The following is an 18,630-nucleotide window of genomic DNA, read 5'->3' as shown; positions in this document are numbered from 1 at the left end:
CAAGTTTGTAGCATTTGTATACTTACAAAAGAACATTCTAAAGTCTTACTAAACGATCTTGATAAAACTGAATGAGTGTGTATCGGGGACAGAATATTGCAGTACGTATTTTCAGATCTAGTACTGTTGAATGACTTCACACGAGAAACAATATAATCAAACAGCAGTCACTAGTGTGTAATCAGTTCTCTTCGCAAAAGTACTGAAATAAACCTGATACAAATCGGCATATTCACAGGGTCACCCTGGACGGTTTAAAATCCTGCTGAATTTTGTTTTATGATGTGTCCTCTGTCGTATATATAATGCGAAGAAAATTCGTTCATTCTGTATGCATAGTGGAAATAAGCGTTATGTTTTAAGCATTTATTTACAGATTAGCAATATTGTAATGATTTTATATTACAATAATGAATTACTTGAAATTTCAATTCACAAAATACGCATATGTGAAATGACAAACTAAAGAAAAAAAAACAAAAAGTAAAAAAAGTGAATCTCAAAAGTAAAACAACAGAAAATAACAGTTTAATACACAAAATTGTTGCAAGATAAGTACACTACTGGCCATTAAAAATGCTACACCACGAAGATGACGTGGTACAGACGCGAAATTTAACCGACAGGAAGAAGATGCTGTGCTATCCAAATTATTAGCTTTTGAGAGCATTCACACAAGGATGGCGAAGGTGGCCACACCTACAACGTGCTGACATGAGGAAAGCTTCCAACCGATTTCTCATACACAAACAGCAGCTGACCGGCGTTGCCTGGTGGAACGCTGTTGTAATGCCTCGTGTAAGGAGGAGGAATGCGTACCATCACGTTTCCGGCATTGATAAATTTCGGAATGTAGCCTATGGCGATTGCGGTTTATCTTATCGCGACAGTACTGCTCGAATTGGTCGAGATCCAATGACTGTTAGCAGAATATGGAATCGGTGGGTTCAGAAGGGTAATACGGAACGCCGGGCTGGAACCCAACGGCCTCATATCACTAGCAGTCGAGATGACTTGCATCTTATCCGCATGGCTGTAACGGATCGTGCAGCCACGTCTCGATGCCTGAGTCAACAGATGGGGAAGTTTGCAAGACAACAATCATCTGCACGAACAGTTGGACGACGTTTGCAGCAGCATGGACTATGAGCTCGGAGACCATGGCAGCGGTTACCCTTGACGCTGCATCACAGACAGGAGCGCCTGCGATGGTGTACTCAACGACGAATCTGTGTGTACGAATGGCAAAACGTCATTTTTTCGGATGAATCCAGGTTCTGTTTACAGCATCACGATGGTGCACGAATGGTAAATTACAGCATCATGATGGTCGCATCCGTGTTTGGCGACATTGCGGAAAACGCACATAGGAAGCGTGTAGTCGTCATCGCCATACTGGCGTATCACCCTGCGTGATGGTATGAGGTGCCATTGGTTACACGTCTCGGTCACCTCTTGTTCGCCTTGACGGCACTTTGAACAGTGGACGTTACATTTCAGATGTGTTACGACCCGTGGCTCTACCCTTCATTCGATCCCTGCGAAACCCTACATTTCAGCAGGATAATGCACAACCGCATGTTGCAGGTCCTGTACAGGCCTTTCTGGATACAGAAAATGTTGGACTGCTGCCCTGGCCAGCACATTCTCCAGATCTCTCACCAATTGAAAACGTCTGGTCACTGGTGGCCGAGCCACTGGCTCGTCACAATACGCCAGTCACTACTCTTGATGAACTGTGGTATCGTGTTGAAGGTGCACGAGCAGCTGTACCTGTACACCCCATCCGAGCTCTGTTTGACTCAATGCCCAGGCGTATCAAGGCCGTTATTACCGCCAGAGATGGTTGTTCTGGGTACTGATTTCTCAGGATCCATGCACCCAAATTGCGTGACAATGTAGTCACATATCAGTTCTAGTATAATATATTTGTCCAATGAATACCCGTTTATCATCTGCATTTCTTCTTGTTGTAGCAATTTTAATGGCCAGTAGTGTAAATAACGAGACTAATATGAATGATTAGGTATTTTAATTAGGAATGTTGGAAGTACTCTGACAGCACGTAGTGTACAGCTTATTTTCCAAAAATAGTATTTCGGAAGCCAGCTTTATTACACATGGATGTATATAACTTGAAAGCTTCTTTAATTTTTATTGTAATGATAGTTTCGTTTTTCACTTTTAATTGATAGTGTTGAGGTGTTTTGCAAAATTTCAAATTATTATAAAATTCTATTATACAGTTTTCAAGAATGTTGGTTACATAGCCACTTTGATGTGAGAAAAATTTTTATAAGTCATCGTTTCGAAGACATTTGCACAAAGTTATTTTACGGGATGTGTTTTATCCCTTAAAAGTTGAACTGACCACAAAAAATATGTGTTATATTTTATTTTCCCCTCTACAAACCCGCAAAGTTTCATCAAGATTGTTTGTTGACATTTGGCAATATTCCCTTGTTGACAATGTTTATTGAACTGTATATCTTGAAATTTTGAACGTAGCAGGGATCAAATACACGTAACAAAATGTCATTCACAGCAAGTACAGAAAACTACCTGGTATTATACGAATCGAAGGACATGAAACAGAAGCAATGGTTGAGAAATGAGTGAGCCAGGTTTCTAGCCTATGTGCAGTGTTACTGAATCTCATCATTGAGCTAGCAATACGGGGAACCAAGGAGGAATTCTAAAAGACAGTTGATGTTCAGGAAGTAAAAATTAAACTCTGAGGTTTGTCGATGACATTGTAATTGTGTTATAGACGGGAAAAGGCTTGAAAGTGCAGTTGAGCAGTGGCTCGAAAGAAATTACGAGAGAAACATCAATAAAACTGAATCAAGGGTAATGGAGTGTAGTTTAATTAAATTGCAAGACGCTGAGGGAATTAAATTATCAAATGAGATTAAAAACGCAGTCCATGAGGTTTACTCTTTCAGTGGCAGAATAACTGACGAGTGCAGAAAAAAAAGTGGATATAAAATCCAGTTTGCAATCGCGAGAAAAGCGATTCCGATAAAGAGAAACATGTTAACATTTACTTCAGGTTGTGCCCCATTTCCTATAACAGGATTCTAGGCATTATGGAGAGGACTTAGTAGATAAAGTTTTAACGAGGAGTCCACGTGCTGAAAAATAGCATTTGGACATAAAACAAGTTTGAAGAACGGATCTTTTTCAACTTTCCCGCTACACGGTACGCACACAAACAGAGAAGAGGGCGCCTTCATCAGTTCCTGTTGAAATTATGACATCGCATACCCTTTTCAACCGACTATATGCTTGTACGTTTGCAACTAGGAAGGTCGACTGTAGTGCTTCACGGACGCGCTACACTCCCCAATTTGAAGAGATCGTCTTCATCACGTTGGAGAGAACCCAAAGACGAGTGTTAGAAACATTGTTCATGTTGTGGGCTCCTGTAGAGGGCAGTGGTCAGAGGTCTTCGTCTCCACTGTGTGGCCACAGATCATTGTCTCTGCTGTGTGTACAGAGGCCATGGTCTCCGCTGTGTGGTGAGAGGTCATTGTCTCTGCTGTGTTGTGAGAAGCCATTGTCTCTGCTGCGTCGTCAGAGGTCATTGTCTTCACTTTGTCCACACCGCGAAGCGACAGGCCAGCTAGTGCTTTCATCTTCAGTCTTGTTTCGCATTCAAACGGTACATTTTCGGACATGGATTCCTTAAGAAAACTTCATCCACTAAATCCCCTCAACAACCTGTAGAAGCCTGTAATAGGAACTGTGAAACACGCTGTGTAAATTGAGGTGTTAGGAATCGTTTCCTGAACGTATTTGTTTGATTGTAGCCTTACGTTGAAGTGAGCTGTAGACCACAAATGATACAGACAAGAAGAGAATAGAAGCATCTTCAACTTGTACAGTACTGACGTCCCCCGTTGCGTACAATATTACGCTAAGCTGATAATTATTATTTTTGGCCCGTCTAACAATATCTGAATGAAACAAAAGTTTTATGCCGTACGGATTTCGTCTTTATTCTTTGCAAGGCACGTATAGGAGCTTTTGAATGTGGCGTTACAGAAAATGGTGAAAATTAGATGGGAGATCGAGCAACCAGCGACACTTCCACCGAGCGTTGAAGGGGTGAACGTAGTGTTATCGTGTCAACACTGCCTGTAGTCACCCTTGTAAAACAGTAGAGCGGGAATATGGGAAAATTTGCGATCCTGACTCACTTTATTTGTTGTCTGACACGACCGATGTTCAACAAGGGTACTGATATACTGACACTGTATAAAAAAAGCGTACATATCCTATGCTTGTGAGTAGGAAGGATACACGTGTTACTCACCAATAATGCTTATCATGAAGTTCTATACGTAGTGAACTATGTCGTTCTGAAATAGGCTGCATTTGTCTTCTGATTACTGCACAATAAAGGGGTGCCTTGAAGCGTACTGTAACACACAGTGATAAGGAATGAATTTCGTTGTTACTGAACGCTTATGTAGTTGTTATGAGACACCCGTGTTCTATGGATCCAGGGTTCCAGAAGGATAAACTAGTTTTAGTTTGTTCTTTTTTTTTTTCAATTTATACATGTGACAAAAAATTTTTAACTGTGTCAGGGTGCAGCTCAGCGATGGGATGGGGGAGACATCGTGGCCAGGCTTTGGGATTGGACCCATCGCCACCACGTCACCTTCGTTCTACCAACGGCCTTGTCAAACAGGGCTGAGGAGTGGATATAGATTCAGGACACTCTCTTGCCCCTGCGTGGGAAACTGCCCCTAAAAGGCTGAAGAATCAGCTATGATCAACGGCATGAGGATGCAGAAGGCAAAGAAAACCGTAGCATTAAAGAAACATAACGTGTATCCACAGGACATATGCCCTGTAATTGAAAAAAGTGTCCTGATGATCTCTCCATTGGCAAAACATTTGGATTAGTCTCCCATTTGGCACTGCAGTCATAGACTGTGCGGCTGGTCCCGGCGGAGGTTCGAGTCCTCCCTCGGGCATGGGTGTGTGTGTTTGTCCTTAGGATAATTTACCTTAAGTAGTGTGTAAGCTTAGGGACTGATGACCTTAGCAGTTAAGTTCCATAAGATTTCACACATATTTGAACTTTGAGTCCCCCCTTTTGTGTTTTCGGTTGGGGGACTGCCAAGGGGGAGATGACCATGAAAAAAAGAGGGAATAACTAACGAAGAGATGACACCAACGAGTCGGAGAATGGAATGTCGGAAGATTAAACGTAGTAAGAAGTTTGGAAAATATGAAAAGGGAAATTCAAAGGCTCAATCTAAACATAGTTGGGGTTAGTGAAATGAAATGGAAAGAAGATAAGGGTTCATGGTCAGACGAACATAGCGTAATAACATCAAAAGAAAATGGTATAATCTAATAGGCTTCATTATGAATAGGAAAGTAGGGCAGAGAATGAGTTACCGTGAAAAGCTCTGTGATAGGATTATTCACATCATATTCGACAGCATACAAATGCCGACAACGATAGCTCAGGTTCGTATACTGATGTCGCAAACGGAAGATGAAGAGACAGAAAAAGTATATGAGGATATTCAACGGGTAACTCATTAAGTAGACGGAGACGAAAATCTATTAGTTATGAGGTACTCGAATACGGTTGTAGTGGAAGGATTACGGAAGAATAGGGGCTGGCAGTAGGAACCAGAGAGGAGGACAACTAATTGAGTTCTGCAATAAATTTCAGATGGTAATAGCGAATACTCTGTTCAAGAATCGCCTGAGAAGGAAGTAGTCTTGGACAAAACCTGGATACACGCGAAGGTTCCAGCTAGATTACGTCATAGTCAGGAAGATTTCGAAATGAGATATGGGATTGTAAGACGTTCCCAGAAGCAGATGCAAACTCAGATTACAATTTCGTAATACACTATGTGATCAAAAGTATCCGGACACCTGGCTGAAAATGACTTACAAGTTCGTGGCGCCCTCCATCAATACTGCTGGAATTCACCATGGTGTTGGTCCACTCTTAACCTTGATGACAGCTTCCACTCTCGCAGGTATGCATTCAGTCAGGTGCTGGAAGGTTTCTTGGGAATGGCAGCCCATTCTTCACGGAGTGCGGCACTGAGGAGAGGTATCGACGTCGGTCGGTGAGGCCTGACACGAAGTCGGCGTTCCAAAACATCCCAAAGGTGTTCTGTAGGATTCAGGCCAGCACTCTGTGCTGGCCAGTCCACTACATGGATGTTATTGTTGTGTAACCACACCGCCACAGGTAATGCATTATGAACCGGTGCTCGATCGTGTTGAAAGACGCAATCGCCATTCCCGAATTGCTCTTCAACACTGGGCAGCAAGAAGGTGCTTAAAACGTCAATGTAGGCCTGTGCTGTGACAGTGCCATGCAAAGCAACAAGGGGTGCAAGCCCCCTCCATGAAAAACACGACCACACCATAACACCACCGCCTCCGAATTTTACTGTTGGCACTACACACGCTGGCAGATGATGTTCACCGGGCATTCGCCATACCCACAACCTGTCACCAGATGGCCACATTGTGTACCGTGAGTCGTCACTCCACACAACGTTTTTCCACTGTTCAATATCGTCCAATGTTTACGCTCCTTACACCAAGCGAGGCGTCGTTTGGCATTTACCGGTGTGGTTTATGAGCAGCTGCTCGACCATGATATCCAAGTGTTTTCATCTCAAACCTAACTGTCATAGTACTTAAAGTGGATCCTTATGCAGTTTGGAAATCCTGTCTGATGGGATAGATGTCTGTTGGAATAGATGTCTGCCTATTACACATTACGACACTCTTCAACAGTCGGCGGTCTCTGTCAGTCAAGAGACGAGGTCGACCTGTATGCTTTTGTGCTGTACGTGTCCCTTTACGTTTCCACTTCACTATCACATCGGAAACCGAGTACCTAGGGATGTTTAGGAATGTGGAAATCTCGCGCACAGACTTATGACACAAGTGACACACAATCACCTGACCACAATTCACTTAAAAATGAAAGAAATAGGAAGTGCAGGGAAGACAAGGCGAAATTGTTACAGGGAAAACATGAAGAAATCTAAAAAGAAATTATAGGCGTAAGAATTGACTCAGAATATAGAAAAGCCAAAACAACCTTCAGTGAAATTAAAATCAAGCTCCTAACAATAAGAATGTAAAGATAACTCCACCGTTAAAAGCAGAAGAGAGAGTTTATCGGAGAAAAGAGTACACGAAGGCCTCCATAATAGGAGGACTGGTCTGATGCCGTGACAGAAAAAGGAACTGGAATGATACGGAAGACAAACGGGATCCGATATTGGAGTCTGAATTTAAAAGAACTTTGGAAGGCTTAAGATCAAATAGGATAGAAGGCAAGGACAACGTTCCATCGGAATTTCTAAAATCATTGCGGAAGTGGCAACAAAACTATTATTCAAGTTGCTGTGCAGAACATATGGGACTCACGACATATTATCAGAATTTCGGGGAAATATGGTCAACACGATTACGAAGATAACAAGAGAAAATAAGTTCGAGAACTATCACACAGTCCGTTTAACAGCTCATGCAACCACGATGCTGACTAGAATAATATACAAAAGAATGGAAAACAAAACTGGGGATCTCCTGGATAACTATCAATTTGGCTTTAGGAAAGGTAAACGTACCTGGGAGGCGTTGCGATTGGTAGTTGAAGCAAGACATGAAAATTTAAGACACGCTTATAAGATTGTTCGACGTAGAAAAAAAGTTAGAAAATGTAAAACGCGGCAAGATGTGCGAAATTCTGAAAAATAGGAGTAAGCTACAGGAAAAGACGGGTAATATACTATATGTACAAGAACAAAGAAGGAAGAAAAGTACTGGATGGCCAAGAGTGAAGTGCCAGGATTAAAAAGGATGTAAGACAGGAATGTAGTCTTTGGGCCCTACTGTTCACTCTATACATCAAAGATGCAATCACGAAAACAAAAAAAAAGGTTCAATGGTGGGACTAAAATTCAGGGTGAAACGATATCAATGATAACTTTGCTATCCTCAGTGGAAACAATCTAATGAGTATACATTATGGATTGAGAGTAAAAAGGAGAAAGACCAAGGTAATGAGAAGCGGGAGAAATGAGTATAACGAGCAAACAACATCAAAATTGGTGATAACCAAGTTAAGGACTACTGCTACGTAGGAAGAAAAATAACCCATGATGGACGGAGCAAGGTGGACATAAAAAGTGGACTAGCACTGACAAAAAGTGCATTCCTGGCCAAGAGAATTCTACTAGCATGAAACATAAGGCTTAACGTGAGGAAAAAGAATGTACGTTTGGAGCACAGCATTGGTAGTGAAACATGGGTTGTGGGAAAACCGTAAAAAAAGAGAATCGAATCATTTTAGCTGTGGTGCTACAGAAGAATGTCGAAAATTAGGTGGACTGATAAGGTAATAAATGAGGTTCTCCCGAGAATCGGTGAGGAAACGAAAACACTGACCAGGGACAGGATGATAAGACATCTGTTAAGACATCACGGAATATCTTCCATGGTTGGGTTGGGTTGGGTTGTGTGGGGGAAGGGACCAAACAGCGAGGCCATCGGTCTCATCGGATTAGGAAAGGATGGGGAAGGAACCATAGCAGCATTTGCCTGGAGCGATTTAGGGAAATCACGGAAAACCTAAATCAGATGGCCGGAAGAGGGATTGAACCGTCGTCCTCCCGAATGCGAATCCAGTGTGTATCTTCCGTGGTACTAGAGGGAGCTGTAGAGAGTAAGAGACGTAAGTGAAGACAGAGATTGGAATACATCCAGCAAATATTTGAGGACGTAGGGCACTCTGAGATGAAGATGTTAGTTGAGGAGAGGAATTCGTGGTGGGCTGCAGCAAACCAGTCACAAGACTAATTACTCAAAAATAAAAAATAAATAAAAAAATAAAATAAAAAAGTTAAGTTTCATGTTCAATAAAGTGTGACACTGATCATCCCGCATAGAAACCATCGGGCTATCTCATCATACTTCCAAGCTTGACTCAAACTGACATCGTACAATTTCCGACCGGAAGCTATTCGCATACGTCCATATATCGGTGGTCGCATACGCTCGACTAAAGGCGGATCCACTGTCATTCATATGTGTTTTAACTATCAAAACGGAATGTCACTTTTTTTTGGTAAAGATCTCAAAACATTGAGACGAACAGAAGAAAAGTCAGTTTGAGAACATGCTTCTCCGGAGAACTATTGAGTCGAGAACCTACACACATCAAAAGAAGTTTTGCATCACCCCAGTTCCCAGAACTCCTGAAGATAGACGTTAACTGTGGATATTGCATCCCAGACACAGTCCCTTTGACTGTTCGGAGATGTCACTAAACTCGACCAAACGTGTAAACAACCATGCACGAGCTGCGCCTATTAGACGGAGGGGCTCCGCAGCCGATCAGTTCCAGTCATTCCACCAAGAAGGAGGTGTCTGTAGTTCAACCATGCCTACACGGTCAATACCGCAGTTCGATAGGATCCGCATTGTCACTTTGTGCCAGGAAGGGCTCTCAAAAAGGGAAGTGTTGAGGCATCTCGGAGTAAATCAAACCGATGTTTCTCGGACATGGAGGAGATACAGAGAGACAGGAACTGTCGTTGACGTGCCTCACTCAGGCCGCCCAAGGGCTACTATTGCAATGGATGACCGCTACATACGTATTATGGTTCGGAGGAACCCTGACAGCAACGCCACCACGTTGAATAATGCTTTTTGTGCAGCCACAAGACGTCGTGCTAAGACTCAAACTGTGCGAAATAGACTGCATGATGTTTAACTTCACTCCCGACGTCCATGGCGAGGTCCATCTTGGCAACCACGACACCATGCAGCGCAGTACAGATGGGCCTAACACCATGCCGAATAGACCGCTCGGGAGTGGCATCGCGTTCTCTTCACCGATGAGTGTCGCATACGCCTTCAACCAGACAACAGCCGGAGACGTGTTTGGAGGCAACCCAGTCAGGCTGAAGGCCTTAGACACACTGTCCAGCGAGTGCAGAAAGGTGGAGGTTCCCTGTTGTTTTTGGGTGGCATTATGTGAGGCCGGCGGACGCCGCTGGTGATCGTGGAAGGCGCTGCAACGGCCGTGCGATACGAGAATTCCATCCTCCGACTGATAGTGCAACCATGTTGGCAGCATATTGGCGAGGCATTCGCCTTCATGGACGACAATTTGCACCCCCACCATGCACATCTTGCGAATCCTTCAGGATAAACGACATCGCTCGACTAGAGTGGGCAGCATGTTCTCCAGACATGCGCCCTATCGAACATGACTGCGATGGATTCAAAAGGGCTATTTATGAATGACGTGACCCACCAACTACTCCGAGGGGTCTACGCCGAATCACCGTTGAGGAGTGGGACAATCTGAACGAACAGTGCCTTGATGAACTTGTGGATGGTATGCATCGATGCAAGAGGACATGCTACTGGGTGTTAGAGCTACTGGTGTGTATGTTAGTGCAGTCTGGACCACCACTTCTGAAGGTCTCGCTGTATGGTGGTACAACATGCAATGTGTGTTTTTCATGAGCAATAAAAATGGTGGAAATGATGGTTATGTTCATCACTATTCCAAATTTTTGTGCAGGTTGCGGAACTCTCGGACCTGAGGTAATGCAAAACGTTTTTGATGTGTGTACATCAGGATAGGCCACAAATAAGCTTCTAAAATACTTGTACTTCGAGAAGCTGCTTTTTCTTATGTTCACTATTCTCAGAGTGTCACTGCATCTAAGGTCTTCGTGTGGTCCAGAAGAAGGAGATGGCAAAAATAGTGAAAGATTCTCACAGAAACAGGAAACAGAAGCCGAAATGTATAATTCTAAGAATCTTTGTTGAATGCTCAAATATTGCGAAGTGTAATACTTAAAAAATGACCAACTTTTAGAAAAATGTCGCAATCGCTTCCACATAATCGAAAAACTCTTCGCTGGATCTTCTGCACACAACCGTTTCGTCGTCTACTGATTCTGTGGAAAATTTGCCAGCCAACTCAGTTACGAATACCACCTTTTCACGATAAAGTGTTATGCTTGATTTGTCATGATCTGCAATCAGTTTAATTAATAAAAAATAATTCCGACTGACTATAAACATATATTATTTACCTTAAGGTAAAATCTAATCTTAGTTTCTGGTGGTACAAACCTCTTCCATGTTGTGGCATATGCATGGACCATTTGTTAAAGGTACTTAATTAAAAATTTGTTCACTCGTCACATATAAGTTGAAAACTTTTCTCGATATTTATTTAGATTGAAATATCGTCCTTTGAGCTCCCCGTACACTAATATGTCATTGATATGTCTATGCATTTAACATCTTCTCGTTATCGTTACTCTACACAAAATAAAGCACAGGCGAACGCTTTCTACTTTATTATATGAACATCACATGACATGGGTAAGACGGCACAACTGATTGCCCGTTCCGACTAAACAGCGTAGTCGAGCTGAAATTTCGAGACTTATTGCTTTCTGCACATTAGTTCAGTCGACTGAAGAAAGAAGGTATTGGCCAGTGTTGCGACGTAGCGTCGACAAAGGACGCAAGAGGCAGGAGAAATGTCTATCGGCAAGGAATGCTCTCGGACATGTAAAATTCCGCCAGAAATGTGGCAGTAAATCACAGTCCCGAATTTCAGAGTTACAAATCATGTGACGATAGAGTAATCAATTTATTGCAGGCTAAAGAATGTCAGACTACGTTCAACTTATTTTGGAATACTCTAATTAGTATTGTTTGTCAAATATTAAGGCAGTAATAAAATATCGAGATATATTCCGGTTATATTTTGCCTGAAAACACAGTGTGGACGTTGATTGCTATCAGTGACGCAGTTGTTCTCGAGGATTCGTTGTCACTGGACGCCTTAAAGGTTTCCAGGTTTGTGCCATGAAAAGGAAGGATGATTAACGTTTAGTGTCCTGTCGACCACGAGGTTATTAGGGGCGGAGAACGGATTGAGGAAGTATGTGGAAGGAAATCGGTAGTGCCCTTATCAAGGGAACCATCCCAGCATTTTCCTTATGCGAGTTTGGGGAACCACGGAAAAGCTGTTGGTTCGGTGCATAAATCCGTGTCGTTCTTCATTGGGTAGCAACCACTGCGCTTTGAAGCCTCCGTTCTTCGTTATTCAACTGTTTTCCAGTTTGCAGTTTTAACTGTTAAGCACAGGAGCTAGCGTCTTGTTAACGGCTCGTTCTGGCCATTTTCAGGCTTAATCGTATGGAGCGTCAAGTAGAGAAATGTGAACACTTCCGATACTTCTCACTCCTCGAGTTTTACCGAGGGTCTACTAGCACTGCAGGAGCGACGAAAAGAATTTTTGGTGTGTACGAGTTGGAAACATTTGCTGAGATAACGGCACGGAAATGATTTCTCTTTTCCGAGAAGGACAATTCGGCTTGTGTGATGAATAACTTTCGGGAAGACATTTTTTATGAATACCGCCTAAACGGGATGCCTCACAGTAAACCTTAGTAAAAAAAATAAATTAATAAAAAAAACGCGAGAACTGGCGCAAATTTGGAATGTGATTGAACAACCATTTTACAACATTTACATTCATTGGGTAAGGTGCAAAAAAGTGTTAAGTGACGCCAAGAAAAATCAACGAATAACCATTTGTTAGTCTTTGATGGCCCGTTAACGTTTGTGTTGTCGTAGGCGAAGGATGATGTTCACCCTAAAAATTCTTATTATGCGTTGTTTGGAACCAAACTGCTACGCGTCATCAGTTACAACAAAGAGATGAAACGAGGACACAGCTGAGACACCTCCCTGTTGCTATTGAAGACAAAACACGTCGTAAACACGTGCTGGTAGTCCACGACAATGGGCGCTCGTACACGGCTGGGAACCACCTCCTCAACGTCCATATTCACCAGACGCAGTCCCTTCGTATTATCGCCTTTTCTGTCCTCTCCCCACCAACGTTAAACACTTGATCAATTCGCTCGGTAACTGATCAGAGTACAATGTGTCACACACCATAGGGCGAGCTACTGTGTAGCGCCAGTGGTACTTTCTACTGGTTGTGTTTGCTTCCTACAGTGAAAGTATCATGTCCTAAAATTATCTTTACAAGTGAAAGTATCTAACCAAAATTGTTTCCTTTTTAATTAGTGAAAGCATCAAATATAAAATTGTTCCAAAGTAATTATTCAACAAACCTGCATCTGACTTGTTTCGTGCACTCCTCCATTTTTCCGATAATGAAACATATATTTGACTCAGGAATCAGGTTTAAGAGAATAATGCCGTTTGTGCAATGGCTTTAACATAGCACTGAAAAATTAGCTTTTGGCCGTAATGTTTACTTAATGAAATTATATCTTGACTTGAATAATGCCAGTTGTGCAATGTCATAAAATTAGTTATTTGAAATAACTTTGCTCTGATAAGTTACCCCAAATTCGATTTCAAACCACGAACTGCCCATATATTTTGCAAAGAGGCCTCATTTTCTCTACGTTCTTTCATTTCGTGTGTAACTTCACTTTACTACTCACTTTCATATTCAATACAAGCAAAGGATGTGGATTATGATTCAGGCTGTTAGTTTTAAACACAATGTTGATCTCTCTCTCTCTCTCTCTCTCTCTCTCTCTCTCTATATATATATATATATATATATATATATATATATATATATATAGTTAAAAACTTAAGTCATATACAAAAACTATCATTTCCGACATTTTTGTAGCATGAATCACTCTTACGAAAAATTTTACAAAACGCTTACTGTGTCAAAAATTGGACATACATATCCTCACATTATCTAAAAAAAAAACTTTTTGAAATCATTTTATGACTTCTCCCACTAACGAGCTAAGATTTGCTCAGTGTAGAACCTGAAAACTATGTAGCACGAATCCTACCTTAAAGCTGTCACCACACGTCTTCCTCCTCTGGCACCTAGGTGCGGTGACTGAGTTTTTTACTGTGCGCACCTGGCTCTCTTAACCATCAAAGATCCTCCTACTCAAAGATATTATACTCATTCCACCTTGCGGTTGGCAACTATCGACTTTATTCTCTGGATCTACCCTGATCAGACCTTAGCACATACCTTTCATAACCCCCTGGTCCCATGTGCAGTTAGCACAGATTTTCCCACGAAATTTGTAAAAAAAAAAATACAATGTATGATACAATACAATACATATATAGTATTCCAATCAAAAGAGTATTACACAACAAATAAATGTACCAATAGAAACATAGAATGTGAAGTAAAATGCATAATATCATTAGATTTTCAAATTGTAGTGAATCAAAGAACATCTAAATGTACAAAATAGAAACACATAAATGTAGGGAAAAGACATCAGACATTTATATTATTAAGAGAAGTGTATCAAATAAAGTCAAAAATTTACAAAACAGAAAAAAACAATATAAGGAAAAGTGCATAAGGTATTTAGATTTCTAAGTTGAAGTGTCTCAAATAAAATCAAAAGTTACAATACAGAAATGGAGAATGTGAGGTAAAATACATAAAATAGTTAGATATACGCTAAAAGTTTATCATATAATAGCAAATGTGCATAATGCCAGTGAAATAATGCAGTAAGATACTTTAAGTCATTGTTGTAGTTGTGGTCTTCAGTCCTGAGACTGGTTTGATGCAGCTGTCCATGCTACTCTATCCTGTGCAAGCTTCTTCATCTCCCAGTACCTACTGCAACATACATCCTTCTCAATCTGCTTAGTGTATTCATCTCTTGGTCTCCCTTTACGATTTTTACACTCCACGCTGCCCTCCAATAGGTGATCCCTTGATGTCTCAGAATATGTCCTACCAAGCGATCCCTTCTTCTAGTCAAGTTGAGCCACAAATTTCTCTTCTCTCCAATTCTGTTCAATACCTCCTCAATAGCAATATGATCTACCCATCTAATCTTCAGCATTCTTCTGTAGCACCACATTTCAAAAGCTTCTATTCTCTTCTTGTCCAAACTGTTTATCGTCCATGTTTCACTTCCATACATGGCTACACTCGATACAAACACTTTCAGAAACGACTTCCTGACACTTAAATCTATACTCGATGTTAACAAATTTCTCTTCTTCAGAAACGCTTTCCTTGCCATTGCCAGTCTACATTTTATATCCTCTCTACTTCGACCATCATCAGTTATTTTGCTCCCCAAATAGCAAAACTCCTTTACTACTTTAAGTGTCTCATTTCCTAATATAATTCCCTCAGCATCACCCTACTTAATTCGTCTACATTCCATTATCCTTGTTTTGCTTTTGTTGATGTTCATCTTATATCCTCCTTTCAAGACACTATCTATTCCGTTCAACTGCTCTTCCAAGTCCTTTGCTGTCTCTGACAGAATTACCATGTCATCGGCGAACCTCAAAGTTTTATTTCTTCTCCATGGATTTTAATACCTACTCCAAATTTTTCTTTTGTTTCCTTCACTGCATGCTCAATATACAGATTGAATAACATCGGGGAGAGGCTACAACCATCTCTCACTCCCTTCCCAACCACTGCTTCCCTTTCGTGTCCCTCGACTCTTATAACTGCCCTCTGGTTACTGTACAAGTTGTAAATAGCCTTTCGCTCCCTGTATTTTACCCCTGCCACCTTCAGAATTTGAAAGAGGGTATTCCAGTCAACATTGTCAAAAGCTTTCTCTCAGTCTACAAATGCTAGAAACGTAGGTTTGCCTTTCCTTAATCTTTCTTCTAAGACAAGTTGTAGGGTCAGTATTGCCTCACGTGTTCCAATATTTCTACGGAATCCAAACTGATCTTCCCCGAGGTCAGTTTCTATTAGTTTTTCCATTCGTCTGTAAAGAATTCGCGTTAGTATTTTGCAGCTGTGACGTATTAAACTGATAGTTCGGTAATTTTCACAACTGTCAACACCTGCTTTCTTTGGGATTGGAATTATTATATTCTTCTTGAAGTCTGAATGTATTTCACCTGTCTCATATATCTTGTTCACCAGATGGTAGAGTTTTGTCAGGATTGGCTCTCACAAGGCCGTCAGTAGTTCTAATGGAATGTTGTCCACTCCCGGGGCCTTGTTTTGACTCAGATCTTTCAGGGCTCTGTCAAACTCTTCACGCAGTATGATATCTCCCATTTCATCTTCATCTAAATCCTCTTCCATTTCCATAATATTGTCCTGAAGTACATCGCCCTTATATAGACCCTCTATATACTCCTTTCACCTTTCCCTTCTTTGCTTAGAACTGGATTTCCATCTGAGCTCTTGATATTCATACGAGTGGTTCTCTTTTCTGCAAAGGTCTCTTTAATTTTCCTGTAGGCAGTATCTATCTTACCCCTTGTGAGATAATCCCCTACATCCTTACATTTGTCCTCTAGCCATCCCTGTTTAGCCATTTTGCACTTCCTGTCGATCTCATTTTTGAGACGTTTGTATTCCTTTTTGCCTGCTTCATTTACTGCATTTTTGTATTTTCTCCTTTCATCAATTAAATTCAATATTTCTTCTATTACCTAAGGATTTCTAGTGGCCCTTGTCTTTTTACCTACTTGATCCTCTGCTGCCTTCACTACTTCATCCCTCAAAGCTGCCCATTCTTCTTCTACTGGATTTATTTCCCCCATTCCTGTCAATTGTTCTTTTATGCTCTCCCTGAAACTCTGTACAACCTCTGGTTTTTCAGTTTATCCAGGTCCCATCTCCTAAAATTCCCACCTTTTTGCAGTTTTTCAGTTTTAACTACAGTTCATAACCTATAGATTATGATCAGAGTCCACATCTGCCCCTGGAAACGTCTTACAATTCAAAACCTGGTTCCTAAACCTCTGTTTTACCATTATATAATCTATCTGAAACATGTCAGTATCTCCAGGCTTCTTCCATGTATACAACCTTCTTTTATGATTCTTGAAGCAAGTGTTAGCTTCAAGTGATAGTAGGATTAAATATAAAATATGTGTCCCATTAGGTGACAGCATATATTGACTTTCAGTTACAACCATTATTTTGTAGTAGACCTAGAGTACACGCCGAGTTTCATTGACAATAGTAAATTAAGAAGGCATGTCACATTAGGTGACAGTTTCGTTGAGTCTAATTGTAAACTGCAGTAAAATGTGGGTCCTCACGCGAAGAAACAGACTGAGCCACAAATACAGTTCATTGTACAATACATGTCACATCAGGTGACAGTTTACACAGATTTTAACTGTAAACAACAGTAAAATATGGGGCCTCAGGTGATGAAACACACTGAGCCACGTCGCTCAAACTTCATGTTGCTATGGTCGTATCTTCAGCACACAATGTTTGCTAATCATCACTTGTGGTGTCCAAGATCCCAAATCTAAAAAAAAGGAACTTAAATCTAGCAATATCTCATTCTTCTCATAAGCTTCAAATGTCTTATTAAAAGCTCGTATGAACACTCCCTTTCTTCAAATATCTTAAAACCATCAAAATAGTTAGTCTCATCTTCTTATATCCATTGTCGATACTCATATTACATGCTTTTGCACGAAAATCCTAAGTAACCTTCAGGAAAATTGGTACCAATAGCTTAACATCAACATACAAAGTGGCCTTTGTTATGACAAAATCTTGTTACAGTTAGCGTCATTAGGTAATATAAATATAGTTCAATGTAGGCACCACAAAGTAACAGAGGTGATCGACCAACAAGAAATAGGAGCAAAGATATCATTTAGAAAGTATCAGCATCAATTTGATGACCGAAATTCTCAACTGTATTGTCAACATCACAGACCAGTATGAAAAGAGTTTCACAGAAAAAAATAATGTAATTCATCACCAATGTACTGAAATAATCCCAGGTTATTACAATAAGTAAGAAACCTATAAGTCTCAGGAAAGAAAGCAAGTAACACAACTAAGCTGCCTGCAGAAAAAGATGTCTCCCAACTCATGTCTTTATCATAATGCCAGAACAGAACTCAGGTGTTGTTATTTGGAGATTTTACATGTGGAAATATTCTGAATGTTTGCACGCTGGAAAAGAAATGCGCGTGACACAGGCCTAAGGACGTGAAAATAAATTCTGTCACGCTGATGTTGCTTGTTGGGACTACGAGTGGAAATATACCTGGTTGGCCGACCACCTGCTGTGAGCGGAATTCGTGTGGCACAGGCCTAACAACATGAAAAAGGTCTGTCCCGCCAGTGGTGCATGTTGTATCCACTGTTAGAGATATAATCAGTGGCCTACCGCCAGCTGTGACAGGAATTTGTGCGACACAGGCCCTAATGAGGGTTCCAGGCTATCGCCGCAGAGGAGCTACACATCTGCAAACAATGCCCGGGACATGGAGAAATAACATAAGTAAAATAGTTGGACATTCGTAGCTGGGATTTACTGTAATCAACCAAAGTAGTGAAACCCGAAATGTTCCCAAAGAAAACAGTACTGTCTATTCAATGAAATGTTTGCAGTTTGTGATATGATGTACAACACATGATTTTTTTGTACGTAAGGTTTGGATTTCAAGTGCATTAGGATGTGCTATATGGATTACTCGATATGGACCGTTATATAACAGAAAGAATTTTTGACATAGGTTGCGGGCTTTATTGGATACCCTGCGCGAGTGGATCAGAACTTTGTCTCCTACTTGAAAAGA

This window comes from Schistocerca nitens, chromosome 4 (genome assembly GCF_023898315.1).
Source record: "Schistocerca nitens isolate TAMUIC-IGC-003100 chromosome 4, iqSchNite1.1, whole genome shotgun sequence".
Classification (NCBI taxonomy): domain Eukaryota; kingdom Metazoa; phylum Arthropoda; class Insecta; order Orthoptera; family Acrididae; genus Schistocerca; species Schistocerca nitens.
Note: the sequence above shows the minus strand (reverse complement) of the source record.